The following is a 15,020-nucleotide window of genomic DNA, read 5'->3' as shown; positions in this document are numbered from 1 at the left end:
GTAATCTTGGACAAGAGATGCTTATTCATCTCATTTACACGTAGCCTTCACACACAGTTCATGGACAGATGCACAAATTAGAAATCCAGCTGCTAGCCGGATTTTGGTCGCCTTGGAAACTTGATACGCAAAATACATGAACATATGGTGAGAAAATTAGCGAGTTATTTGCCTTTATACAGACAGGAACGAGTAAATCGCTGCGTTGCCAGTCGTTTATCTTTTTCTAACGAGCGGTCTGAGGTAAACACACACATAATGTGCGTTAAAATGTTTGTTTTGCAAACACAAACACACACACACACACACACACACACACACACACGAGCAAGGTTTACCTCGGGTTAATGAACGACCAATGGTCTACAGGACTACCAGGCCAACCATGTACAGGAAAAACCCTGATTCGTAATAATTTTTTAAAATCTAAAATACACTTTTTTATACATTCAAAACAATACATTCTGGTAAAATGTTATGAGACACAACAAGAGAAGAATGTGGAGGGAAAAAAGTGAGTGTGTGTGTGTGTGTGTGTGTGTGTGTGTGTGTGTGAGGGGGTCATCTGGAGGCATTCCTACGCCTGACACCAAGATGAAGTACCGAGGCTACGTGAGCGACTTGGCAGAGGCTCATCATGTGGCTGATGTGAGCCAAACTCTTCGCTCTGCTCATTAATCATCTACACAACTTACTTACACACAAGCCGCACTGCCTTGATTTCTGAGAGAGAGAGAGAGAGAGAGAGAGAGAGAGAGAGAGAGAGAGAGAGAAGGGGAGAGAGAGAGAGAGAGAGAGAGAGAGAGAGAGAGAGTGAGTGCTGAGAAGAGGACGAAAGACCTGTTCGCTTGTTAGCACACGCTTGGCCTGACTGCCGACTTGTTAACAGCGGCTAACGCAGGGCGAGAATGGAGGCGATGGAATTAGACGAACATTATGATGTAATGAGTTCTATCAGAAGATAATGGATTTGAAATGCTAATCGTTTCTCTGCCTTCAGGCAGCCATGTTCCCTAAACCTCAAGAGCGTAATGATCGTCGCTCAAAAAGTACAGGCTCATAAATCATCCAGGTTTTATTTGAGATGCTCATACCCGGCTTTGATCTTGCCAGAAGATGAGGAAAGAACCAGCATGGCACAATATTCTTAATGAATTACACATGAAATATGAGTTGGTTCATCTGCAGGTTGAGGAAAAACTGTACACCTACAACAGTGCACTTCTGTTGTGAGAAGAACATCGAAACATGATGATCAATTCACACTATGTTCTAATGAGTTTGGTTCCTGTCTTGAAGCAAAATTGTGGAATCGTAATGAAGCTGGAGAGAAACTTGATAGCCTTGCAGTCATGTCGTCAGATGTCCATCCTCAGGGTGGTAACTTACTGGTTAAAGCTCTGAGTTATCAGAAGGTTGAGGGTTCGAGCCGCTCTTGGGGCCCTTACAGCAAGGCCCTTAACTTCTTCAACAGCTAAATGACCAAATTCTGGATACATCTCTTCCTGAGAGCTTCTGAATCCAAATTATGCTCAATGTTACATTAGAGTTCAAATTTCATATTTTGTTTGCCTCATGATGTACCAAAGCTTGAAGTACACAGATTGCAGGAATGATCAGTCTTTTCTGGAGGAACTTCCTGAAGCTTGATCATACTTTGATCTTTGATCTGACGAATAAAGAAGAGCTGGGTCTAAATTTGATAAGACTGGATAAAAGTATTGGGACACCTGACTTTTCCACCCATATGTGCTTCTTTCCCAAATTGTTCCCAAAAAGTTGAAGACACAATTGTGTAGGACGTAGCATGAAATGATTCCTTCACTTGAACTAGGGGACCCAAATCTGTTCCACTATGATGATGCCCCTGTTCACAAAGTAAACTCTATGAAGATCTGCTTTCCATGGGTTGAAAGATGTGGAAGATCTCCTGCTATAGAGCGCCAACCCTATTTTAACTTTGAATGTGAACACTGAATGCACCCCAGGAACCACCTCACATCAACTCCATTAGTTCCTGACTTGACTAACACCCTTGTGGCTGAATGAATCACCACAAAACCTAGTGGAACATCTTCTCAGAAGAGTGGAGGTTATTGAGCACAAAAAAGCCTTATAGTCAGGTGTCCACAATCTTTTTGGCCTTCTGAAGGCCAGAAGGTTGTGCAGTCAAATCCCTGCACTACCCAACTGACCTCCTTGGGCAATCTTTTTAATTTGCTCATTTGTGTCAGTTGGAAGTCCTTTTTAAAAAAAAAAAGTTGTTCTTGGTTGGTTTAAGATTGAAAAAAAGGTTTTAAAGAACATACATTGCAGAACAGATGGTTTAAGGAGCGTAAGAACATATGGGCTTGTCTGTGTTTACCAGAGATTCACTCAGAGAATTTTGAGGATTACCAATTAGAAGCGTTTTATCCTGAACCTCGACCTGCTTTGATCTGAAGAGTCCACAAAGCTAAACCGTGTGGGCAAGGGAGAACATGTCCCGATAAGAGATGAGCGAGACATGGGACACGTGGACACCAATTAGACAAAGGCAAAAGCGCAAAAAGGATAAGCAGCATAAAACCACTGCTGAAGAACTGGGAACAGAGCCGTTTTTATTCGTCACGTGTGAGCATGTGTTCCGCCACCTGATAATCACTTGGCTTGTTTTTCACTCTCTCCTAGTCCCTGGTTCCTCTGTGTCTAAGTTAATTTACTGCACATCTGTGGAGGAGCAGATGAACTGCAAGGGGAGTCAAGCCATAAAACACTCCTGTGTGTTGCCAGCAGAATTAGATCTCAACCCAGTTCACTTTCTATTAGAGACAGAGGAGAGACAGGAACAGCGACACACATGCCTTACTAAGTGTGTGTGTGTGTGTGTGTGTGTGTGTGTGTGTGTGTGTGTGTGTGTGTGTGTGTGTTAGGGCACTTGGTTAAAAAAAAAAAAATTAAAAAAATGCCGTAAGGTCTAAAAGTGCTTGGGGGCTCAGACGTGAATGCAGCTCATTGACCAGTCAGGGAAGCTCTGAAAGCTCTGTGTGTGTTTTAGGGATACTGAAGTGGCCATTCATGGTGGTATTCAAGGGGTCTTAATGCACCAGGCAGGAACTGCTCCAGTTGATGGACCCAGGAAATGTTTGGACTACTTTAGAGTCGAGTGGCTCGAAACAAGTCCTGTATGTAGTCTACAGTATGAACACCATTCTTGCATTTCCTGAAGTTCAGCAGTGCAAGTCTTTATCAGAGGTCCGAGATGAACGCTGAACCTCTCGTCGACATCAAACTCAAGTGGACCGTATCTCCTCAACTTGTAAATCAGCCACTGCACTTGGTCGTGAATATCCTGTAGATTGTATGGTGGATCGTAATGCATTTAAATGCTAAGTTCCTTTTCAACCTTGAAAATCATATTACAACAATCATTTTCTTCTTATTAGTTTTCATTTGGTAATTTGGGAGTTGGAGATAAAGTGTGAGGGGGAACCTGGACACTATGAAAGCACGTCTTTACTGAGAAACGTACTAACAAGCTAACATCGCCGATCACGGGTTTAGCATGTATTTCCTGTTCTCAAAGTGCTATAGATCCAGAATTATGACAAACCGGTTTAAAATACTCAATTCAATTAAATGTTATTTGTAGAGCACTTTAAACCCTGGACATTGTCCCAAATTAGCTTTACAGAAAAAAATTGAGCCAAAGGTGAGAGCAACGAGAAACTCGATGATATGAGGAAGAAACCTTGAGACAAACCGATTTTAAAAAGGAACACATCCTCGTCCGGGGAACACAGAATGTCCATTCATTAGTGGAGTGAAGTTCTATTTACTGGTGACCTTGTGATGCTGACATGAAGTCATGAGCTGAACCCTAGCTTGAGGAAACCTTCCCCCTTTCAGAAATTCCAAGTTAAAGAGATAATTTTTTGATGTGTTTAACAAGGAATTGTAATGCTACAGCTATAGCTGAATGTGTTCAAATTTTTAACAATACTTTTAAGGAGGTCAAGAACCTTAAGGAACCCTTGGTTAATCTCAGAGCTCCAGGAGATATGAAGAAATAACTTGGAGTTTGTTTCTTAGTTAATTAATGTACATTTTTTTTTTTTTTTTTAAGGTTCTTCAAGGGTTTTTTAACAATTCTTTGGAAAATCAATGGCTTTAAACTTAAAACAAAATATTTATATATATTTTTACCATAAACATTTCATTTGTTTTTTATTCACGGAGAGGAACAAACTAAGAACCCTTAAGGTTTTTAATTCTCCATATTAACAGGTTTTCCAGAACTCTCAGGAGCTGCTGTGTAGTAAATCTGTGGGAACCATTCGATGGAAAAAAAACCCCCCAAAAATTGTTTCCCTGCATGGTTCTGCAGGGTTTCTTTTCTTCCTCTGTTTTGGTTTATGGTACATCCTTAGAAACAAACTGGATCAATGTAACTGTTAAAACAGAGACAAGCTTGGGAAAGACGACCTCGTGTTGGAACCCATGAAACAAAATAACCTCAAAAGTAAAAGTCAAACATGCCAAGTTTTTTTTCTGTGCTCCAGAGTAGCTGTGGGAAATTTGTGCGAAAGGCATGAGAGGCATTTTTTGTTAAGATATCAGTGCTCCCCTCCTCCACGTGGTCCTGAGAATGGATAACCCACCACGCTAAAACTCTCTGCGCCAGCAGACATGAAATAATACTCATAGCTGTCATATTTCTAGTGCATTCTAAATGCAAGAAAACATTCCAAGCTTCTTAACCACAGAATATGTTCTGTATAAACAAATTCCACATGAATAAAAAATAAAATCAATAGCACCAATTGTCTCAAGTTTTTTTTTAAAAACAGAGGGTTCGAATTTCCACTGCAGCATCTTAAGCGATTCGTGTTGCCTTGACTGAAATTGATCTAAGGACAGGGAAACAAATTGAATTTCGCTGAGGCCTGCAATGTCTCTCAATGTTTCTTAATAATTCAGGAATCGTTTAAGAGGATTTCTTTCATTTACTTGGATTTTCATTGTGTTGCAAAGGAGCAGTTACAAATCCCAAAACACTACACAATGATTTAAAACAGTGGCATCCGTAGTTTTCTTAAAAAAAGAGTCCATGGACATCAAGAACATTGATATAAAAACAATCCAAAAACCATCTTTGGCGATGGGACAATGCAGAGCTCTGTAAACTGTGACAAAGCTCTCAGATTTGCCTCTTCCAGCCATGTGACTGAGGGCTGAGGAACACATCTAAGGCACATGACCCTAAAGACATGGGGGGCAACTCCAAAGGTTAATGAACAGCGATGACGAATGTTCAGGCGAGTCTTATATCAGTAGGACTTGCACAAGGAAAATCTTGCTGAGACTAAACAAATAGAATAATTTAAGGATAGTTGGTCTGTCAGTAAATCAGACAATTAGTCTTTCTCCATTTTGTGATAGTGGTCAAAGTGACCTTGGGGTTATTTAATTATGCTGCATAATTACAGGTTATGTGATCAGCCATGCCACCAATAATGTGACAAGAAATTTGGAGATCTTCAAAGACCTACCTAATGAAGAACCACCTCAGTTTGAGGTCAACAAGTCAGCTGGAATCTGATTCTTTTATTGCTTTACATTGACCACCTTGCTCAAGTGTTCCTCAGACCAAGATTTGTTACTGTGTTCTCACCTACCAGGAGAACTTTACCATGTCGGAGAACACACCATGGATTTATTCAAATAGTATGCTTATGAATGTTCTCTGTTGATCTTCCCTGTAGAGTCCCAGTATAAAGAAGCACAGTAACCTTCAGTAGATGCCTTTCATTAGGCGGTCAAATGACTTGAACATGTTCAGGAGACCAGTTCAGCAATTCCCCCTTGAGGGCTAAAGAATGGCCTGCAGCTCTCACATCAGACCGAAATCTCCAACAGAGAGTGAGTGGCACATCAGCATAGCCAAAAGAAAGCGAAATCACATTTCCTCCTCCTGATACTGTACTCCATTCATTCAAAGAGAAGTCTCACATGACTCAATCACAATGCTTCTATTTGGACAGTACGCTGTCTGTTTTTGCCTTAACTCATGTTTTCTTGGAAAACAACCGAACCATTGTCGATGGTGCTATGCCGTTTTGAAGATACATCAAACAAGCCCATTGTTTCGGAGACCTTGAGGGAACCAGAATGCTCAGAGAATGCAAAAAAATCAACGGACATAAGCGCAACATCAGATCATGCATCAGGACCAGACCAGACTGTGTAGCCTCATGGTAAAACACAACTGAACAAATAAACAAAAGTAACATAGAGGGGAAAAAAAGATAATTGCCTAGTACCCAGACCTGGGGCGCACTCGAGATTTGACTGGCTATGCTGTATAGAGGTGTTTCCTTTTTAATCTTAAAAGTTTAATTAGAGACTTTTGCTTCATATGACATTACTTTTACTTTAACCATCGTGAGTGTAGTGGTATCTCAGTGTGCCAACAGTAACTAGGACCATTCCAGTAGCAACTAGGACTGGTGCCCAGTATTCTGTTAATAATTTGAATCAATCCGCCATTCCGGGAGTAACTAGGAACACCCAGGGGTGCAACTGCACATTTGCTGAGGGGTTTGCAAGATCATGGTTGGTGCCATCTCCCTCTTGCAGAAAAAGAGAGGCAAATACAGGAATAAATACGTTACAGGCAATGGTGCCCCCATGTGCGGCACATATATGCACTGCGCATATGCCGTTTTTGTGCCTCTGGGACCAGCGCCTTGTATTCCCGCTATAATTAGGATTGGAACCTGCCATTCCGGTGGTAACTAGGTCCAGTGCCAGGCATTCTGGTAGTTACCAAGACCAGAACCTGGTATTCCGGTAATAATTAGGTCAATTGCCTGGCATTCTGGAATCTTGGAAATCAGGTAGTTTCCAGAGTCCAGACCCCAGTATTCAAAGAGTAATTAGGACCAGGGCCTGGTATTCTTTAAGCCTATGAATCTGTTATTTACTAAGACTAGATCCTGGTATTCTATAAGAATATTTGGTACTTACTAAGATCAGAGCCTGGTTTTCTGGCAGTAACTAGGACCAGAGAAGGGTATTCTGGTATAAACTGAGACTTTAACAAATTTCTGCGGTGTTGTCGCAGTAGGGTGCAGCATTCTGTGCTATCCTGCCTGAAAAATAAGAAGGTTTGTGTCGTCAAAATTAAAAATTTAATTCAAATGTCTATTTATCTGATTGTTGCCACGCATGTTAGCGTGAATTTAACGTTACCATGCACCATAATGTGTCACACACACACACACACACACACACACACACACACACACACACACACACACACAGACAATGGTTTGATTATGGGATAGCACCAGGACACACGGTAAGACAAAGGACTTATTAACCAGAGACAGATGTGTGTGAGACAGAAAGTGAGCGAGACATAGCCCTGCGCTAACTCATAGACTGTCTATGTGGTTGAGTCATCCCCCGGCAGTGCCACCTCTCTCTCCTTCGGGTTTGTAACTTCACTCTTTCCTTCTTGTTCTTTGTCTATCTTTATCTTACTTTTACCCTCTAACACACACACACACACACACACACAATACCTCTCTATACATACGCATAACCCGTGTCGTACCGGTAGTCCCGTTCCAACCGTGACCACACACACGAACTTGCACACGTGTCCTGAATAGCAGAGGGTCATGTCATATGTACGCTTCATTGCCCTGTCACTCTTTCTCTCTTTTTTATTAAGCCAGCATGACAGCAGAACAGAGTTCAGAGCTGGGTCAAAGTTCACCCAGCAGAGTTCGAAAGTCCCAAGGACAGCGCTCCTGTCAGGATGACACTTAGGCTGTGACCTCAGGGTTAGGGAGCAAAGGTCATACTGACACCTCTTTTTTTTTTTAGGAGGTTATATGTTGAATAGGCGCCCTGAGGAGGAAACAGTTCCAACATTCACAACAGGGATGTGTGTGACCAATGGAATGTAGCCCAGAGCATTGCAGGTGGTGATGTTGGCCCACTGAATTAATTTTTTTTTTAAACCCTGATGATTGAACCCATGAAGAATTTATTAGCACAATCAGCTGTAATTCTGATTGGCAGTCGAGTTTGCCATCTAGTTTTTTTTCATACACATTTGCCACAATTATAGGTTTTGTGGTTTTTGTTGGTTTCTTATCTGAATATGAAATCATTTAAATACTTCTAGGTGCAACCCTTCAAGACCAATTCTCTATCAGATCGCTTCTAAAAGCATCCCTTTTTCCTCAGACAGTAGAAATTACCAAGATAAGCCTAAAAATGGCTGACAGTTTCCAGGTTGGACAGCTAAAGCAGACCTGTTAAAGCAAAACCATTTGTCATTCTTCTCATTCTCCTGAAGGAAAACCTGTCAGGATGCTGCCTGTGGAATGTCCAACAGGTTCTACACGGTTATACAAATTCCTTTGCAAAATAAACAAACACCTTAGAGAATTCATCATCTTTAATCCAGCTCTAATGTTGAAACCAAAAATTAGTATTACAATATTGGGATAATGTCATAAGCCTGGTGTTATAGTAGTAAGTAGAACTGGAAACCAGCATTCTGATTGTAACTATACCCAGATCCTGATATTACAGTAGTAACTACAACTAGATCCTGGTGTTACAGAGTAACTAGAACTAGATCCTGGTGTTACAGTAGTTACTGGGACCAGAGCCTGGTGTTTTTTGTTGAAACTAGGACTAAAGCCTAATGTTCTGGTAATAACTAGAACCAAAGTCTGGTGTTCCATTAGTAAAAAACAAAACAAAACAGAGCTTGGTGTTTGGGAAGCATCTAAGACCAGAGCCTTGTGTTCTGAAAGGAACTAGAGCCAGAGCTTGATATATTGATCACAACTAGGATAAAATCTAAAATCAAAGCCTGGTGTCTCATTAGTAACTAAGACTAGAGCCTGGTGCTCTGATAGCAACTAGGACCAGACCCTGGTGTTCCATTAAAAACTAGGACCAGAGCCTGGTGTTTCATTAAGAATTAGGACCAGAGCCTGTTGTTATGGTAGTAAATAGGACTTAAGCTTGGAACCTTGGGACTAACTAGGACCAGAGCCTTGCGTCTGGTGTTCCATTAGTCAATTGTCCACAACCAAAATCAGAACCAATGGTTGTGCTTATATCAGCTAGAGATTAGTATCAACTAGAGCTTGGTATATTGATTGTAACTAGGATCAAAAGCTATGTGTTCTGATTAGACCCTGATACTCCAGTAGTAACTTAGACCAGAGCCTGGTGTTCAGGCAGTAATTAGAACCAGAGCTTGATATATTTCTCATAATTAGGATAAAAGCTAGTTTCAAGGTTCTGGTTGTAGAATCAGAGCCTGTTGTTCCATTACTAACAAGGACCAGAAATGATATTGCAAATGAGCACATTTCGAGGCCCTCGCTGTGTGTCACAATCGATTCTTTGGCAGTGAAAGCGGCCTATGATTTCATTATCATGTTCAGCTTTGCTATCTGGAACACATTCCACATGCTGAATGATTACGGGGTTACTCATTTCCAGGTGGTTTGGAAGTCTGATGCAGCTATGTCAACAGCGCTTCTTCGTTCTCTTTCTTTCACTCATTCTCTCTCTCTCTCTCTTCCTCTCTCTCTAGTCATGTTATGGCTGGTTGAACATTTTACCAAAGCCATCTGGGACGGATGCAACCTCTGAAGGTCAAAGTTCAACAGAAAACACACAGGAACCCCTCAGACATGCCTGGTGCAGCAGCAGTGGCAGCAGTGAAGATGACATAAACCAGTCCAAATCACTCCACCCCTCAATCTTTATTCAAGAAAGTCAACAAGAGAAGGGTGTAATTAAAGAAAAATCCAGAGATGAGGTACATGAGAGAGAGAGAGAGAAAGAGAGAGAGAGAGGTAGATAAAGAGAGGGAGATGAAGAGAGTGATTGCGAACATGAACATTCTTACAGTGTGACATCTCCAGGCTACGATCACAGCGGCATCTTTCAAGGAAATGAAAGGATGGAGTGGGTAAACAACGCGGCTGAGCTCAGGATTACTCCGTCTTACACGCAGAACAATAACAGAGCTGCTATTGTATCTCAGAGTTATTATTCAAATCCTGGATGATTGTGTTGTTTAACGACGAAAAGCTTCAAACATGAAATCGCATTAGCGTCAATCTGCAAGCTGTAATCCAGAGTTATGTAAGCAACAACGCCCCACATGTGGTACAAAAAACAGTCGTATTCGAATAAATTCAGGATTAAGGCGTGTTTTTCTTCTTTTTTTAGGAACTGTACAGGCCATGGCTGTTTCAGTGTGACTCAGAGGCCACGCCTCTTTGATTCAAACTGACAGACCACACCTCCTTCACTGAAACACAGGTACACAGGCCACACCTCTTTTACCTAAACACACATTCACAGGCCACACCTCCTTTACTAAAAAAACACACAGGCCACACCTCCTTCATTGTAACACATTCACAGGCCACACCTCCTTTACTAACAGGTACACAGGCCACACCTCCTTCATTAAAACACAGGTTCACCTTCACTGAGACCAACACAAATTCATGTATTAAGAACGAAAGAAATTAAGAAAGAAATGGAAATTTGATCATATGATTTACACAGCAGTTAATTTCGGTCCAGATGTGAAATCAAACATCTGTTTAGTGTGCTTTCTCTCTCCAAACTCATACAGAGACCGGCTCTCAGTCTGCCACGTCTCCGGCCTAAAACATGCACAGCTGATCGTGTTCGGTTACAAACATCGCTCCTGAGACAGAAGTGAGAGGACGTGTAGTAAAGTCCTGACAGGACAATAAAACTCTCACTCAGGGCTCCTGGTTGCCCTCTGACCTATGACATCACTCCGAGTGAAGGCGTTTAGGAGCGACGCTGAGCCAGACTGCAATAAAATGAAAGTTTATTAATGACGGATATGGCTTACAACTGACCTCTGACCTATGACATCAGTTTGTTATGGATTTTGTGTGTGTGTGTGTGTGTGTGTGTGTGTGTGTGTGTGTGTATTTGTGTAAAAGCATTGCAGTAAAGGAATTAATGAAAAACAGAAAAGCAAACAAGCAGTGAAAGGAGTTACTAGGTTCAGAAAAACATTCGTCACTCCTTCTAACACACACACACACACACACACACACATACACACACACTCCACACACACACACACAAGGACACCACCTCATGGATGTTAACACACAAACGAAAACACTCGAAAACACACTAATGCACACCGTATCCTGCATTCTGACAAATCAGTGATGAATTATGGATAAACACACACACACACACACACACACACACACATGGAGACAGGAGGTCAATTTATTACCAGAAAACCAAAGAGACAAATAAAGACAAAAAGAAATCAATTTTCATCATGAAGCATAAAGATTAAATCAGGCTAATAAATACAGATGTATGCTAACATCTGGGCCACCAAAAAAAAAGCTAATAAGTAAGATGTAAATATTCTTTACTATAGAAATTCCCCCCCAAAAAAAGGACAGCAGGTAAACATATACAATAAAAACAACATTCCCCATGCTAGCTAGCGATCTGTAGGGAATTAGCCTGTTTGATTAAATCTAGCTAGCATGCTAATATTACACAATTATTTTTAGAAGATCAACTGATCAAAAATTCATATCAACTGCAAACATAAACTGCTGTTTCTGTCTGATTTGTGAATGAATGTGTGTGTATGTGAGAGAGAGAGAGTGTGTGTGTGTGTGTGTGTGTGTGTGTCTACTGTCAGCAGACCAAAAATACTAAACAGGAAGGAATGTTTGAAACCTACAGTGAGACCTCACACACACACACACACACACACACACACACACACACACACACACACAGTTTGTAGATTATATATTGATATTCTTATTGCAATATATATATATATTTCACAATTCTACAATTTCTTTAAAAAAAATTTAAATATCTACATAACATTATTTAAAATTTGATCACTTTTTAACAACATGAATAAATCAGTTTATCATTTTTAAAGACTTGAATAATTAAGCACCTGTTCATTGATTTACCTGGTAATTCTTAACTCGTTAATTATATTCATAATTATTAATTAATTGATCTCACTTAGCATACACACTGTCTAATTGATATTAATTGATTAATAAATTCAATGTATATAGAATTTGATACTATAATAATTATTTATTTATGATTTGTTGGTAATTAAAAATTAATCCTATTAATTATTTAATCAATCTTTTTTTTTTGCAATGTTTTTGAAATTCCACGATGAAGCAGAAATGTGATCGTGGTTCCTCTGTCCCCTGACCACTGCGAATCGTTTTCTTCTGTAGCTCGTTTTCCATCCACGTGGTTTCTATTGCCAGCATTTTATTTTTCATATCAAAACTCTGAAGACTCGTTTCCCCCAGACACGCTGACGAGACGCCCCGCCGCTAATCCTTTTACACCTCAGACAAAAAGCCATGAAGCAGGAAAAAATCTGCAGGAAGGTATTAAACACACTCAAGCGTCCACAGACACACCACACACAAAGGACTTTAGATGCAAGGCTGCTCCCGAATGATCGGGCCGTTCTTCAGGAACGGCGTCACGCTGGTTCCGTCTTCATCAGGAGTCTTTCCAGAAATGAATCCACCAATTATTTATTAAATCCACAGAAATCCCTATTCTATAAGATTTCCCGCTTTAGCTCTAAGGTCTTATCAGGTTACATAACCTCATTAGCAAGTTAGCGCTAGCATTGCTAGTCACGCCGAGGCCCTTCATCGGGACAAATGGGCCGAGTTGCCATCAAGGTCTCCGACTGCAACGAGACTCTGACCCATAAAAGCTGTTTTTTTGTTCCTTTGTCTGGACAGAGGTGCTAACTCTGACATGCTAATCACTAACTCTGACATGCTAATCACTAACTCTGACATGCTAAATGTTTTCAAGGATGAAGGATTCTAAAATAAAGTAAAGCAATGCTAGCTGAGGCAGGCTTCCTCGCGCTACAGATGGATTTATCTGAAGGAAACGGTGTAGTGATCTGTAATAAACATGATCAGGGGCTTTCACATTTAGCTTTAAAGATGTGTGGAGAAGTGTGTGGACATATAAAGAAGAATAGGGAAGTAAAAAAGTGTGAGGAAGTCTCTATAAAATTATGCATGAGGATGTCTTTGGAAGTTTTTACGGATAAGGGAGTATCAAGATGTTTATAAGTATGAGGAAGTGTATGGAAGTGTAATGGAGTATGAGGAAGTCTATGGAGGTATAAGGAAGTTTGAGCAAGTATCTGGAAGTACAAGAGAGTATGAGGAAGTTTATGGAAGTCTAAAACTGTAGGAGGAAGTCTACAGAAAAATAAGAGCTTAGGAGGAAGTCTATGGAAGTATAAGGAAGTTTGAGGAAGTCTATGGAAGTATAAGGGAGTTTGAGGAAGTCTATGGAATTATAAGGGAGTACGAGGGATTCTATGGAAGTACATGGAAGTATGAGAACGTCCATGGATGTATAATAAAGTATGATGACATATGAAAGTTTAAAAGAGTATTATGAAGTCAATGGAACTCTATGGAAGTATAAGAGAGTATGAGGAAGTCTATGGAAGCACAAGGAGAATATAAGTATATAAAAGTATATGGAAATATTTGGAGGTGAATAGAAATATAAGGATATGTATTGAATCATTGGGAAGTTAATGTAAGCATATGGAAAGCATTCATTCATTCATTGTCCTCAAATTTATATCTTTCTCTCTCTCTCTCCCTCTTTCTCTCTCTCTCTCTCTCTCTCTGCCATTCCATCTCTTCCTTCCTTCCTCCATGTTCATCCGCTTGTTTTTCCACATGCCAAATCCAGCTGGAGTGTGTTTATATGGCGTTGATGCTTTTGTTCGTAGGCATCAAGGCCATCGGTGTTATAAGAGCGTGTAGACAAGGCTGAAGGGAGTGGCGTGTCTGAGCACACACCCGACTCACCGTGGAGCCGACCGTAAACACGCTCACGCTCTCAGTACACTCTGTCTCTTTATACTGACGCCAGGTCTCAGGAGAGCATACAATACTCCATTCAGCAGCTTTTATACAGGCAGCAGAAATAACGACAAAAATATCAAACTCTATCATGCTGTGTGATGTGACCAGCAGGAGTCTGATTATGGAGACTCCTTCCAGAAATGTTAAATAAACATCTCCTTGCGATTTTCTGTTAGTCCTGTTAGGAAAGTCTAGTGATGGTATTAAACTATAACACGATTAGATATTATCACCATATACTTCCATAAACCTTCTCATACTATTTTATACCTTCATAGACATCTTTATATTATTTTATACTTCCATAGACTCCCTAATACTACCATAGACTTCATAATACAGTGGAACCCGGTTATGTTGATGTCCTAGGGGGTCACAAAAAGCATTGAGATAACCGATGATCGAGATAAACAAAAATCAAAATGGCGGCAATATATTAACGTGCTTGAAGTTTCTTTATGTACATGATGTGCGTTAATAAATGAGAATGTGCAGGCACGTGTTTTTGGAGGGTTTTTTACACAACAGCGTTGCCGCGATTTGTTTGATGAAGGCATGCTATAAAAATACATACAGTACATGTTTGTTAACTGTCAGGAATCCACCTGCCACGCCCCCTTCGGCCCCCTTCACCGTGTCAGGTGCTTTCTCGGCCGCTTTCTCTGAAGCTCCCGGCTTCAATCGCGCACATATGGTGCTCGTTTATCATCATCACCAGCTCCTATTTAAACTTCCACACTCTCACTGTTCGTTATTGTTGGTATATGTTGGTTCACGGCGGTCGTTGTTATCGCTCATGCGTATTCCGGTACGTGTCTTCCCACCGGCACTCTCTCAACGGCTGTGCTTTTCTTCCCAAAGCGCATCGCGGATTCCTCCCGATCCTGCCGGTGTTCATTCTATGCTTTTTGCCGCTCCTACCAAGCGCGGCTTTCGCCTCCCGTTCATCGCATAACATTTAACAACAAAAGGCATATGTGCACTAACTAACAGCAGAGATTCACCAGT

The 15,020-nt window shown here is 40.8% G+C and overlaps 1 protein-coding gene across 4 annotated transcripts in view; it reads right to left on the bottom strand.

The window, feature by feature from the left end:
* The window catches only part of dlc1 (DLC1 Rho GTPase activating protein), an 83,637-nt gene that overhangs the window by 38,026 nt on the left and 30,591 nt on the right, over nucleotides 1-15,020 (bottom strand). The gene's annotated exons all lie outside the window — the stretch shown is intronic.

This window comes from Silurus meridionalis, chromosome 28, assembly GCF_014805685.1.
Source record: "Silurus meridionalis isolate SWU-2019-XX chromosome 28, ASM1480568v1, whole genome shotgun sequence".
In the NCBI taxonomy this organism is placed as follows: Eukaryota; Metazoa; Chordata; class Actinopteri; order Siluriformes; family Siluridae; genus Silurus; species Silurus meridionalis.
The sequence above is the reverse complement of the archived record's forward strand: the minus strand, read 5'-3'. Positions and strand labels throughout refer to the sequence as shown.